This window comes from Arctopsyche grandis, chromosome 5 (genome assembly GCF_051622035.1).
Source record: "Arctopsyche grandis isolate Sample6627 chromosome 5, ASM5162203v2, whole genome shotgun sequence".
Lineage (NCBI taxonomy): Eukaryota > Metazoa > Arthropoda > Insecta > Trichoptera > Hydropsychidae > Arctopsyche > Arctopsyche grandis.
In genome coordinates this window covers 24,579,964-24,594,601 of record NC_135359.1, presented here as the reverse complement: position 1 = coordinate 24,594,601, position 14,638 = coordinate 24,579,964, and the positions used below count along the sequence as shown (strand labels likewise).

Here is a 14,638-nt window from a genome sequence, read left to right as displayed (position 1 = left end):
TAATATTTAATGAACTTTAATGTTCCCATCCAACTCATGTACATTAAATGCCCCACTTTGTTTCCTTCTCCTGTAGCACGTACCAATTTGAGAGTTTCGTCGCCTGTTGCAAGGGGCATTAAGCTCCTCAACCAGATTTCTGTTCACTTGGATTTGTTTAATCTAAAATATGCTGATATGGTTGACGAGGCTAAAATCGAGACGTGTTCTCTTATTGTTTTTCTTTAAATTTATATATTATTTTATTGTATGCTTTTTTTGTATAGTCATAGTGACGATTTGGTACAAATCTCTATTGTCAATATGGAAAAATTGTGAAATAAAATTAAAAAAAAAAGTTTATTATATTTAAAATATTATACTAAAATCCTTTTATAATTCCTATAACGTCTTCCGACACAGATCCCACTCTTCGTTTAATAAAATAAATACAAATATATGTATTTTATTAAATTTACACAATGTACAAAATTTTTAAAACCGATACACCTTTTTTTTAAATAATTATAAGATAAATTCCTATAATTCCATGTTTTTATTTTATTTTATTTAATAGAACAAGAACACTCGCCTTTACAGATCACTCCAAAGCGATGAGTGCACTTAAACAGATACAATACAATCTATATACATAAGCATTTTATACAATGTGAATTCATACAAACGTCCATATTGACATCTATAAAGTAATTTTTGCAGCATTTTATAACCAAATTGGCGAGCCTCAAGACACTGAATAACTTAAGATCAGAAAGAGAGATAGAAAAGGAGATGCAAATTTTTTCTTTAATAGGAACCGTTTCAATGAAAATCAGAAGAATTGGCAAACTCTGATAAGAAACGATCGACCTGGAGTCACATACCAAGGTCTGGCCAACAGATGAAATCTAGTGGGAGACAAACCCATGATCACTCTGCTCGAAAGTATAATATGCTAACTACTACATAGTCCATGCCTCATGTTGATTCCACTATTGCATATAAACTATTTGAATCTCAAAAAAAAAACATCAAAACAATAGAGAATTTTGTGCAAAAATTTTCCAAATAATCTCTCGTTGCACAAAAATTCTATTTTTTAAAATCATTTATCAACTTAAACGATTTGAACTAAATTTTAGAATGTTCTTTAATATTTAAATATACAAATATTGAGATTACGATCTACTCCATTGAACTACATCAAAAAATAAACTACTCCAATTAAAATCAATTTTTAAGATTATCGAAAAATATCACTACTTTTGATCAATATTGTACATATATATTGCAGAATATGCCTACATCTATAGGATTACATATGTATATAAAATAGGTATAAGGAAATCTTCCATACGCGTAAGAGGAATTTAGGACACGCTCGTATGATTTAAATGAACACAAAACCACTCGCGTGACTTACATATGTACGTGCCCGTACGTTTCGTCCTGATTTTCTCCATCGCTCATTGGCGCTAAGACATTAAAGACGAGCATGCACCACCCACTGCTACCCCTGCCTACCTATATACCGTCTAGTGGGGGTTAAATTGGGCGTGATGATGTATTTGCATCATAACCGTTGGACCAAGACGGCTGGAGACCGCCGTAGTAAGTGGTACTGGAGCGGTCTTAAACATTTGCGTCTGACTGGCGGCAAATGATTCGGAAAACTCCCCCGATTCGGAAAAATCATTTCCCATTTGCAACAGTATTTCCAGAGACCCACCCCTCCACCTCTCTTTTTCCTCACACCCTCCGTATCCCGTGGTCGCCTTTCAAAAACACTCTTTATGGCCTTTGTGCGGCTCGCCGCGAGTAATTCACTCGGAGAAAATCAACGTTTCGCCCTCGGAAAACTGAAAACACGCTTTTACCGATTTGACAACTACGCATAATGTAATTTATTCGCGAAGTCTTCTGTCATGTTTTTATTATGTGATACACGTCCATGAAAACATTTTTGATCAAAAACGATTGCTTCACGAAAAAAAAAGAAAAATTGTGATGAAAGTATATTTAAAGTATTTTAGGAATGTGACAAGGTCAAAAATTTTATTTAAATATATTTTACAAAATTCGTTTGTCTTATTGTACGACGATTTTTATTATTAACATATTTACGGATGACAAAGTGAATTTTTACAAGTTATTTTTTTTTTATATCAGTATGCACAGAACAGCGTCTCCGATCCATTAATATGTCTTTAAGATCTACCATGGCGAGTCTATTGCTTACTCCAGCGAATCCTTTGTTCGGGCACTTACCCGTTAGTCTAATCCGGGGTCTCGATTTTTCACCCACGAATGCACTTAGACAGTGGATACTTTCTCTCATGTTCCCACATTACAGTATTATACTTGCAATATAAATATATACATAAAATTTTTCAAATCAATCGTTTCAACAATGAAACGATCGACTTGTACTCACGAATATCCAAATCTGACCAGCAGAACTACAGAAATACTAAGAATAAATTCTTTTCAATTGAGGTCAATCAAGACGCCAACCTGGGAACCTCTAGGTGGTTATAATTAAAGTGATGTCAGACGTCACGAAACATTACACGAAATTAGTGAGAAATCTTTCTCTCATACACTCTCCGTGACAATTACCTCACAAATTCGGCCTGTATCTTAACTGACTTAACACTCTTCAACATTTTTTTACAAATTTTAGAAATTTAATTTCATATTCATAAAAAAAGTATGATCAAAGTTGAGCTTTCTTTTGATAAACTATACAATTTGTGGTGCCCCGAATTTTGCACGACACACAAAAGCGTCCCGACATTACCGTTCGGCATCAAAGCCGCTCTAGCAAAAAGCGCTCGGCGACAAAACCGCGCCAGAATTTATGAAGAAATAAAAAGATCAATTTCGACTTCCCTTTAGTCGTGATTATGCTTCAGTCATATTAATGAAATCGAAATTGATATTTAATTTTTTTCATATATTCTGGCGCGGTTTTGTCACCGCGCTGTAATGTTGGGGTGGCTTTGTACCGAGCGGTTTTGACTGGACACTAAATTGGATAGTAAGTTGGCAAATTTTTGTGATGTATAAAGAGATCAAACACATTTAATAATTCAGCTCTGAATTCAAAATTGATCAACATAGGCATGTAAATTTTTGCTTCTATTCTACCTAGTGCATGTGTGTATAAATTCCATTTAAATAAATTTCCTTGAATACCTTTTACATCTTTCAAAAACATGTTTACATTCAATATCCGTTATGTCATATAAAATTCGTGGCCCACCCATTAATTAAAGATCAAATAGCTCGCATAAAATATAAGCGACACGGAAAAAAAGAGGAAACGTTTAATTTTTCATAATTAAATTTTCGTAACCGTCAGGTGTGGCAGACGTGAAATAATAAAAATGCGGTTAACAAACAAAATTTAATTTTTGCGCTTTATTATAATAAATTCAGTAAACATCTGCTCTTATACAATGGCACGCCGAGGGAGCAAGGCGTGGAAATATTATGAAGTTGTTATGCTTTTAATTTCGTTTTCACAATTTCGTTCAAAAAGCGACTTGTAGCGTCAAATTTGCGTTTATCGTAGACCGTTTCGCTCGGCACAACAATTAAGATATTTGTTATTTCATTAATTTCACAAAAAAAATGCGATTATTACCCACGGCAAATATTTTCATCGAATTTAGGTGAAAAATCTTATTGTAAGCGTTTGCATTAATTATCGAAAGCTATAGAGTTAGTTTGCCCGATGAATAATAGTACGGCAATTTCGGCCATAACCGGTCGAAATTTATTCGCGAGCGGATCGGGCTCAACCGAAAAAACCAATTGTTTTAATTAATGACCGACATAAATTTTATATTATGTCAATATAAAAAGGTTCATAGAGCTTGGGGTACGACCCGGCGAGGGACGTAGGTACCGCTGACCAATTTGTGGCCAGTGCAAATAATTTACTACCGAAAGTACCCACGTTTACATAACATGCATACGTCATTTCGCATTAAAGCAAGCAATCAACGCGAAACGATAAAAGTTCCACACTTGTACGATAATTGAACAAAACGTGGACCACAATCGACTTATCACCCTAACGACGGCCAATAAATATAATTAATCGCATCGACCACTCATTATCTCCCTTCGTAATCTATCGGTTATACAAATTAATTTCAAGTGTAAAGTGCGCCCACTCATCCCACCATTGTTCTAAAGGACCACCCCTCGGCGAGCTTACTATCTGGTGGAAAATTCAAGATCGGTCGGGTCGGGGACGAGGGGCTGGGGGGCGGGAGTGAGGTCAAAGCGACCCGAGAACGACCCGCGGACCGGATCCCGAACCGGAACTGCCCATCCCTGATAACGGATATAAATAAAGGCTGACTTATTGCCCTTGCCACTTTTTCCTTCAAATATATCACTTAATCCGAAATTTAACCTTTAATATAAACCGATATTTATTACTACGAAAACATGTCCAAAGTTATAAATCTGACAAAAGCAATATTTTAAAGTACACACTTGGACGGGTTTATTCAATAGATTCACACGACGAACCTTTGGCTGAAATATAGTAGAAAAAAATACTCTTCAGTAATTTTCTACTACTCATATTATCACCAGCGTCATCATTTACAGCCATTACCCATCCACTGCTGGATGAAGGCCTCTCCATTATGCTTTCACTCGTCTCTGTTTTCCACAACTCTTATCCTTACCCTACTTACTCTTACCCTACACATTTTCTTAATTTCATCTACCGGTCTTTCCTGCTACCTTCCTTACGCCATTTTATCTCGGGTACCATTCTAACATCTATTTTATCTAATTTACTTCCATTGCCATTTCAATCTATCCACTATATCCACCACTCTTGTCATACTTCTCACTCACGTATTCCGCTTCCTATCTATCCTCGTTGTGCCTAAAATAAAGCATTCCACACTTCTTTAAGTGCATTAGACTTTGTGTAGCATCTCGCCGCTCAATGTACAAGTTTCACATTCATATGTCATTGCAAGCAAAACACATTGATCGAAGATCTTTTTTTTCGGGCACTCATATTATGTATATAAAGCTAAAATGCAAGAAAAAATTCTATTTACCATCCATATATGGGATAATTAAATGAAAAAATTATAATATTTTTTGATACAAGCTATCAATATATAATATTAGATGATTGAATAAGTTCATGCTCGTTTACCATTATATATTATATAAAAATTGGGCACGAGCTTATGCAATTATCCAATATAATATGATAATCCTATAGACCGTTAGCAACTTTCCTTGCAAATTTTAAAACAAAAAAGGGATAAAAAAAATCAAGTTGAATATAATAAATTTATATGTAGTTGTTTCTTTTCAGAGTTTGCAAATTTTTCTGATTTTCATTAAAACGATTCCTGTAAAAATGGTATTTCCTTTCCTACCTCTCTTGCTAATCTCAAGTTATTCAGCGTCTTGAGGTTCGCCAATTTGATTATAAAATTCTGCAAAAATTTCTCCATAGATATCACTAAGGATGTTTGTATGAATTTTCATTGTATAAAATGCTTATGCATATTTATTGTATTGTATTTGTTTAAGTACATTCGTCGCTTTGGAGCGATCTGTAAAGACGAGTATCCATGTTCAATGAAATAAAATAAAATATAAATGAGCCCTTACTTTGCTTACATATTTCACAATAGGTGTCATGACAACAATCCCCAAGGTACATAAACAATTCAAATACAAATAATGACATCTATGGTCAAACATATCAACAAATTCTATATTCTCAACGAATTTGTGAGAAACTGAGGTATGAGGATGCCAATTTTTATTCGTCTCAACAATTATTTAAGTTAGATAGATTGGTAAACTCTAACAGAAGACGGCCGACCTCCAGATCCAGATCTCGCCAGCAGCGCACCGGCTGGGATTTGAACCCACGACCTCCCTACTGGCTCAACCAGTGAGCTGTGACTTATTTGCATATGATTTAAATTTTAATGTCAGATTTCACTTTGCCTTTGTTAACTTGACAGTAGAATGAAAAATACGTGATTTTTATGAATCGGTTAAGATTTTACTACTAATGAAAATTACCTATTATAAAAGCAGTGCGCAACAAAGCTCACCGACCAATAGGAATCGAGATCTATGTACACATATAAAGTTTTCATTATGCTAATTTAACCGAAATGAGGCATAAAATCGATAACGTATAATTAACGACGGATACAAGTTTATAGCGCGTGGTGATAATACGCACGTACATACAAACACAATTCCAACAATAATTATACTAAACAAGAGGTTATTAGGTACAGGTATATGGTATAACATAAAAGTCAGACAGTGAAAAATTCACCTGAGTTGTGTAAAAGCGTGCATAATTCATAGAGTGCACCTCACACGTCCGAAAGCCATATATTATTATGAAGGAATATAATATGAGTTTCGAAATGCGACCGCACGCCCGGCCAGATGTTCGTCCCCTTTTCCCGAATGCAAGATGATATTACGGGGGTGGAAATTCGGCGGGAAAATGAACCTAATTCGATATTCCATTTTGCCGTTGGCGACCTGAAAAAACGGCACCGTCCGCCGTTCATGTTAATAAGACATGAAAGGGGATCGTTCAAAGTGAAGCGACCGAAACGGCTGAAACGATGCGACCATCGACACTGAGTGATGGCGTTACGGTAGTGACGTGTCCGAACATCCATAACTCACGCTAAACCGACGTTAATTATTCGAAAAATAATACACCGCACTAACAACGATATAACAAAACGATTATTAGGTACACAAAAACATTATAAACACTCACATATATATATCTACTATATAAAACACTACAGTTTGTTCGTATATGTATGTATTTATGAAACTTGTACTTACGTATTTTTTGTCAACTAGAACAATAGAGTTTGTTCGTATATGTATGTATGTACCTTAGTTTTCGTCAACAGTCTATTGTTCAGACGTCATCGAACAAATAATTTGCTTTTTTACTATTCAAATGATTCGAAGTTTCCGGGGGCGTAGGCACCGAGGGTGAAGCCCTAGGGCTTCACCCCCTAGGGCGCGCAGACGCCGAGGACGAGCCATAGGGGGGGCAGATGCCGAGGGTGGAGCCCTAGAGGGCGCAGACCCCGGAGGTGTATATATAATTTTTTATAAGAGACTTACTATATATTTGTAATACCGGTCTCCGTGACGAGACAGAATGTTAAATTATAGAAAACGCAAATATCGGAAAGCAAAGATCGATAATCGAAAGATCTTAAGTCGAAAGATCAAAAAAAAAATGGCGCATGGTAAACAGTACATACTCACGTACATACTCACTTAATTTGCGCGAGCAGGATACAACAGGAACAAGAGGAACAGGCTTTTCCTCCCGTATTAATGTGCGCGCGCAGAATACGTGAAAAAAAGCATGTTCCTGTTGTACATATCCTGCTCGCGCAAATTAAGTGAGTATGTACCGTTTACCATGCACCATTTTTTTTGATCTTTCGACTTAAGATGTTTCGATTTTCGATCTTTGCCTTCCGATATTTGTGTTTTCTGTAATTTAACATTCTCTGATTTTAATTCGATATGTCCAGAATCTCGTAAAAAACGCAAAACATTATATTTAACGTTTTGTGAAATATTTCTTGAAATTAATTAAAGTGGACTTATTCCATTTTCAAATGTAATGGCTCATATACATGTATATTACATGTATGTATGTATAATACATACTAGAGCTTCTGATTTCCCAAAAAATTTCAATTTCCGGGACACGGGATGGAGCTGAAGATCGTTCCTAGGATTGCCAGGATTTCGGGACATATGACGTAATTTTTTTTTCAATATAATTTATTTTATATTAGTAATAATAATATTATTAAAAGAAAAAAATATTAAATTGTATTTTAAAAAAAAAATTATTTTAGTAGTAAATTAATTTGAAATAGCTTCTTAATAATACTAGAATATTTAAATGAGAATCCGAAATCCGATTTCTGGACTAGGCATAAATATTTCCAACAATGGAAAAAAAAACTCTTTCAGTTTCAGTAGAAGTTGATTTTATAAAGTCAAAAGGGACGAAAACATTTTTTAATTATCAGTTTTTTCTCCTACCAGCATTTATATTTTCATTTATGAAGTATGTAGAGGCTATTTACGTTATTTTGTAGATACTATTTTGTTATTTTATCTTTGAAAACTCCTCATTTATCTTCAAACACACAATTGTCTCATCTTCGTCAGAATCTAAAATAGTTTGTATCCCGGGGTAAACCCGGATATAAAACTTAATATGGACTATATGAGTTAGACAGTATCACAAGACAATACCAGACATTATAGAACTATACATGTAGATTTTTAAAATATTTCAATATTATTATAACCAGCAATTACATGCATACATTATACACTAACCAGCAACAATGGTTAGCGTATAATGTTTTCAACTGAAATATCATGGGTTCAATCCCTGGTTATTTCCTATCAGTCCATATATCCAATTTATCTAATTTCATTTTTGAAGCGGTTCCAAACAAATTGGCAACCAATCCTTATTTGTCGGCATTATTTGAATATTATTTCTCGCAAATATGCTTACCTACATTGTACACGTGATATATAATGTATTGTATTGTACAATAATAACTGTATTGTAATATGCAGTGCTTATGTATAATAAACTGACCAAAGGTGTCACCTCAAGATAACCTGTTACCAGCACATGTGGTAGAAATATATGTAAAATAAAATTAAATAAAATAATTTAAAATTTACTACATTATTTTCGAAGAATTTTAAATTCAACCCCTTTGCTTTATCTAGAATTGATTGGGAACGAACAAACTCTGAAGTTTTATATGATATATTTTAAACTCTTATCGCCTTTCAGTAAAATGCTTGTTGAAAAGAATCTTTGAAGGATCCAAACTTAAAATGGTGGTATAAATAGCATTCCAACTTACATATTACAATGAAATATCAAATTTAATTAGACATATTATTAATTCATATATATATATATATTTATTACAACGACATATAAAGAATATGAATCGACGACGATTAATTTTCTACGGCAAATAAAATTTTTTACTTCAAATTTCGACTTCAAAAATATATAACAATGGCGTGTCAAACGATTATTTTTTCTTATTATTTAACCTGAATTACGATTTAAATTTCGCTAAATCGTCAAATGCAAAGTAAACGATACTTAATGAACCGTAAAAGCGTATTTTTTTCCGTGTTAAGAAGCGACCGACGAAAAAGCTTCGAAAGGCGAAGCACATTCATTCGTCAGGCTCTCTCGACCGCGTCTCAAAAAATCCTACCCGAAACATCCCCGTACGAGATTAATTAACGGACGCAAATTTGTATCTTCAAAATTCGAGCGAGGAAACGAACGCACGAGGAAATCGAAACTCGGGCAAAAATAAAATATGTAATCGAATTTCCGCCCCCGGCGAAGGAAAGCGAAAGAGCGTGCGATATTTCTCGAAAAATCGTCAAGAGGTGAATATCAGGGGGGGGGAAGGGGATGGGAATGGAAGATGGGCAGGGGATGCAGGAAGTGTATGGGCGAATCGACGAGTGTGATTAAACCGCTGAATCGATACAAATTGAAAACGGGAATTTCCCGACCGAACGATGAGGGTCGGTGTACATAGAGGGGACTCGCGCGAGAGCCCGTTGCCGCGTTTTGTTTGCTTCCAAATGAAAAAATAATAATCCGATTTGGATAATTGGCGTTTAACGAACCGTCAATAACGAGCTGCCGCGTTTGCGAGCCTCCCCTCTTCGCCCCCGCCCACCCTCTCCCATTCACAAAGTATAATCACTTTTTTATTTTGTCCGTTAAGCGAGGCGCACCGGCGAAGCGGACGAGAGCGAGTGCGGCCACGAAAGACACCCAATACTGTGTAAAATAAAAAGGGGGATAATCGGCGGAAAAAAGCGTTCGTTTCACGCCGATTTAAAAATATACATATATACAATGTATTTCATCAAATAAACACGTCTGATGGCATCGCATACAATGCAGTATTATTATAGACGATGTTTATACATGAGCTTTAAAAAATATAGAGAAAGCTAGAATTAACATACGTACATATAATAATAAACAATGTAATTAAAACAATGACGGAACACTTCACTAAGTGGAAAATTCAAATTATCCAAACCAAAACAGACGCGATATTCTTTAGTGTTAGAAAGCATAAGCCAAATTCAGATCTGAAAATTCCCTCTGGAGAAAGTCTGAAATGGCAATCAGTAATAAAATATTTAGGAGTAACGTTAGATAAAAGGATGAGATGGGCACTTCACATAGAGCAGCGAAATGCAAGGCAATGCGGGGTATATGCTCAATATACCTAATATTTAATCGCTCTTTATCAATAAATTAAAATTATATCACGCGCTTATATATTACCAATATTATTCCTACGCTGCACCTTTATGGAAAATAACGCTTCCAATACTAACCATTCCAAATGCAAAAAAAAATCCTAAAAGTAATTTATAGCACACCTGCGAATACTAACCTGAAAAAACTGCATGTTATAAATAATATTCCATTATTCCCAGACATTACTGAAAAACTGAATCACTAATAACCATACTAACACATTTATGAAGAGTCTCGGTGATTACAACAAAATATCTTTACCCTTCAGGTTACATAAACACAATTTGCTTTAGATTGTGGGCTTTAGAGAGTTTTTAGTTAATATTATGTATATAATGTATTATGAGCATTTATTAAAATTGTAAATATGTTTTTGAGCTCTTTTTCCCATTATGCTGTACATTAACATTAAAATTATACCTACATACATATATAAAATACTACATATATAATAATTACTAACAAAAAAATTAAAATTAAATTGTAAAATAGAAAATAATGAGTACATCAGTAGCTGTTAAAATAGATACATATACGATGTATTTTGAACATAATTGAGTAATAATAAAAAGCATTTAAAAACGAAACCAAACATTGTAATACTTATTTGATAATTTGTTTTTTTGTAAATATGTCTACAAATATATCGTATTTTTTTAATTTGATTATTTTTGTAGTGTGAGCCTCCAGTGTAGAAAATTCATACTGATTATTAGGTTAATTTACTTATTAAATGTAGTCTTTGTTTTCGTAAGCGAATAATTTGATAAGAAATTCGGAAATAAATGATTTTCCGCCTGCTCGTCTAGGTCTGCAAAACTTAATGTTGATTTTTAAGGTTTTCTTTAATTTTATCGCCTCTGATTACATGATTTTATTTAACTTGGCGATGTTGTATGTATTCTTGGCCTATTTTTACCAACAATATTACAAATATAAATATTTCCAATTTTGGAATTGTAATCGTACAAACATCTAATAAGTAAATTAATGTTATACATATGTGTATTTTCTACACCACATTAAAACTTCTTCATATTATTTATTTGTTTATTTACACCCATTTTATTAACACGACATATATGGACAAATAAGCAGTATTTTATAAACTAGGAGAGTAAAAAAATTGTAAGCTCAAATTTTGCGAGAAATAGGATAAGATCACCAATTTTTGGCAACGTATTAAGGCATACAAATTGGCAAACTCTGATAGGAAAAGATCGAACGAGGACTCAAATATCCAAGGTCTGGCCAGCAGCACAAAGCTAGGGATTGAACTCATGACCACACAATTAAAACCATTACACTTTTCAACCACTTTTCAATGCTACTAGTTAATTATGAAAAAAAATTAAATCCAATTATGATATATTGTAGTAGTTTAAAAAAACATAACTATTAAGTGAGCATTATATTGTTTGTTATTATAAATTCTGGCGTAGATCAAAGGCGATTCATTATTCACTGTTTTGTATTCTATTGTACATTCGATAAAATACCTAAATTTAAAATACGACTTCAAATGTCACCGAATTAATATTAATTATATTATATATACCTAAAGTCGATGTGACATTAATAATAACTAGTGTTGTACCCGATGAAATATCGGATAAATAAATAAAAAGAAATGTGTCAGTTCTGTGTTCGATCCGCATGCGGTCGAATTTTTTTCAAATAACTTTTAAATATATTTAATTTAATATTTATATTTAATTGTTTAATATGAAAAAAAAATGGTAAAAACCACCTACCTACCTATGTATGTATATGTAAACAATATAAAACACCAATAGAAAAAATGATTAATTACATAATTAAATAAATTTTCAATAGATAGACAGGTAAATGCTCAGAGACTTAGCACCGTCTATTTAATTAAACATTGTTAGTAAATAGTATATGTATATAGATGTTTTTTCTTTTGTTATTATACTCGTATACGTTTTGTTGGCAGTAGTTTAGCTGTGACGTACATACATATACATATGTGTGTCGAATTTATCATATGTGTGGCTTAATTTGTATGTGAATTTAATTTATAATTTATATGTGAATTTATATATTTGTGTTATAAATTTATAATTTATATATGTCGCATTTACATGTGGCGTATATGTGTGTCGAATCGAAACTACTATTTATAGTACGGCGAGCGTTATCTCAGATACAAAGACAGACAGACAGATAGACACACTCAATAACGATATTATATATATGTACATATGTATATGATAATGAAACATTTCAATTAAATTCAAAATAAATTTTAAAATCCCTTAATATTTGATTACATTAAAAATCCATATCCATTCAACGAAAAACATGTTGATTTGCAATCGTCTTGAGAGTAATTTTGTCTGATATGTGATAATAATAATTCAAACGGCAAGGGAGACTTGCTTCTACATATATACATATGTGCGACTGTTCTCATCGAAAATCTGTTTCCACTGAGAACGACGGGAGCGGAAAAAGCTTTTATTTCCAGTACGCAGAGAGTAAGTGTGAAGCTTTTAAAAAGCTGCGCTCTCTTGTGGATTCTGTATTTATTTATTCATGACGCCACTTTTCGAGCTTTAGAGAGATTCGCTCGCGAGTTCGAACTTGGCAGGTCTGTGACGCACGTCGGGGGGATAGAGTAACCGGCCTAACTTCCTATCGTTCAACTCATAACATCATATTAACATATTCAGAATCTACACTGAAAATCCCGTATATTTTTGCTCGATTTTTTTCTCCCCGTAGAAAGAAGCGAGAGAATTAATTAAGTTTAACCGTAAAATTAAAGCGAGAGAAATAAACCTGTCCCGTTTACGCTCTTTTGCCAGGCAGATTAGCTCCGGAGCAACGAATAATACAAAGAAGCGCGTTATGAAAAGGCTTAACGCTTCCAAATTCGCTTATAAAATATTCAATCCGATGAGCTACGCACGCGATGCCTTTATTAGTATTTCATGCAATAGAAAACGTTTGAATATTGGAGTGGATTGGTACGGGGTAGACGATGCGCGGCGGCTGCAGACCCAATTACGTATCGGATCTGGTTTGACCGTTTCGTAAAGTGGCTTAATTACCTGGTGGACTGGCCATGTTTAGTGGCCGGTGGTCAATCGGGGCCTGTGCGACTGTTTTATGTGACGAAAGCAACGGTGTTTGAGCTTGTTAAGGTCCAGCTTTTATCGCCGAACAGCCTCCGACGTGAATTATGCATGAGGTTTCAGAACACTCTAAGATCGCCGGCCACTATCGGAGATCGACAATGACTCTTGTAATTCGCACTGCAAACTCCGCTGAATTATTCAGCGGCCATTCGAAATTGCTTTTATTAAAAATTCACATACTGTGAACGACAGGCAACCGAACGTGTATCGCATCGGTCGAGACAAATTGAATTCTAACGTTTATAATCGAATCGAGCAATTGAGATACCTATACGCGTGGATGTTTGGACGTGAGCTCATCACCCGTATCATTCAAAATTAATCAAGACGTATCTACTGAAGATGTATTGAACCTGCACGCATTTCAATACGATCGGTCGCAAAAACCAATTAAATATACGCAAGGGAGGAATTTTCCCTTTCTGGGCCTCACGGGCCTCACGGAAATTTGTATCTCGACGCTAAAATGTGATCTTTGAATAAAAGTAATTATTGGACACAAAGACACTTTCTCGGTTTTATTTATATATATACATACATACATACATCTTTTTGTGTTAAATAATCACAATGGAAATTTTATCATGATTAAAATTTTTAATTGAATTAAAATATTCGTTTCAGTTCAGGCTGGAGAGGAGGCATTGGATGACTCTGGACGTACAAAAACCGATTGGTTTCTAGACTTTGGCGTATATTGGACCCCACTGAAATTCAATTAAGTCGGATTTTATCTTACGTCCCGTGTGTTCCACACCAGTTCCGAAATGAGAATTCAGTCTACGAGTCGACAATCAACCCCGTCCGAAGTCAATTTCAATCGCCATCCGGCCCCTACTTAATCGAATATTATGACCTTAATAATCCATTAAACATCACTCGTAATATTTGAACTTTCATATACTGAAAGTGAATCATTTGCATATTTTTCATTATTTAAATTCCATTCCGAGCGAATAAAAAATGTCTGAAATATTGCCAGTTACTCTTTTTGAATACCAATATATGTATATGTGTATGTAGAAAAAATCGTCTACGAAAAACACCATGTGAAAAAAAAAATAATATAAAATAT

At 34.1% G+C, this 14,638-nt stretch overlaps 1 protein-coding gene across 1 annotated transcript in view; it reads right to left on the bottom strand.

Annotated features, from left to right (window-relative positions):
- Positions 1-14,638, bottom strand: part of nolo (ADAMTS-like no long nerve cord) — a 307,268-nt gene that overhangs the window by 120,602 nt on the left and 172,028 nt on the right. The gene's annotated exons all lie outside the window — the stretch shown is intronic.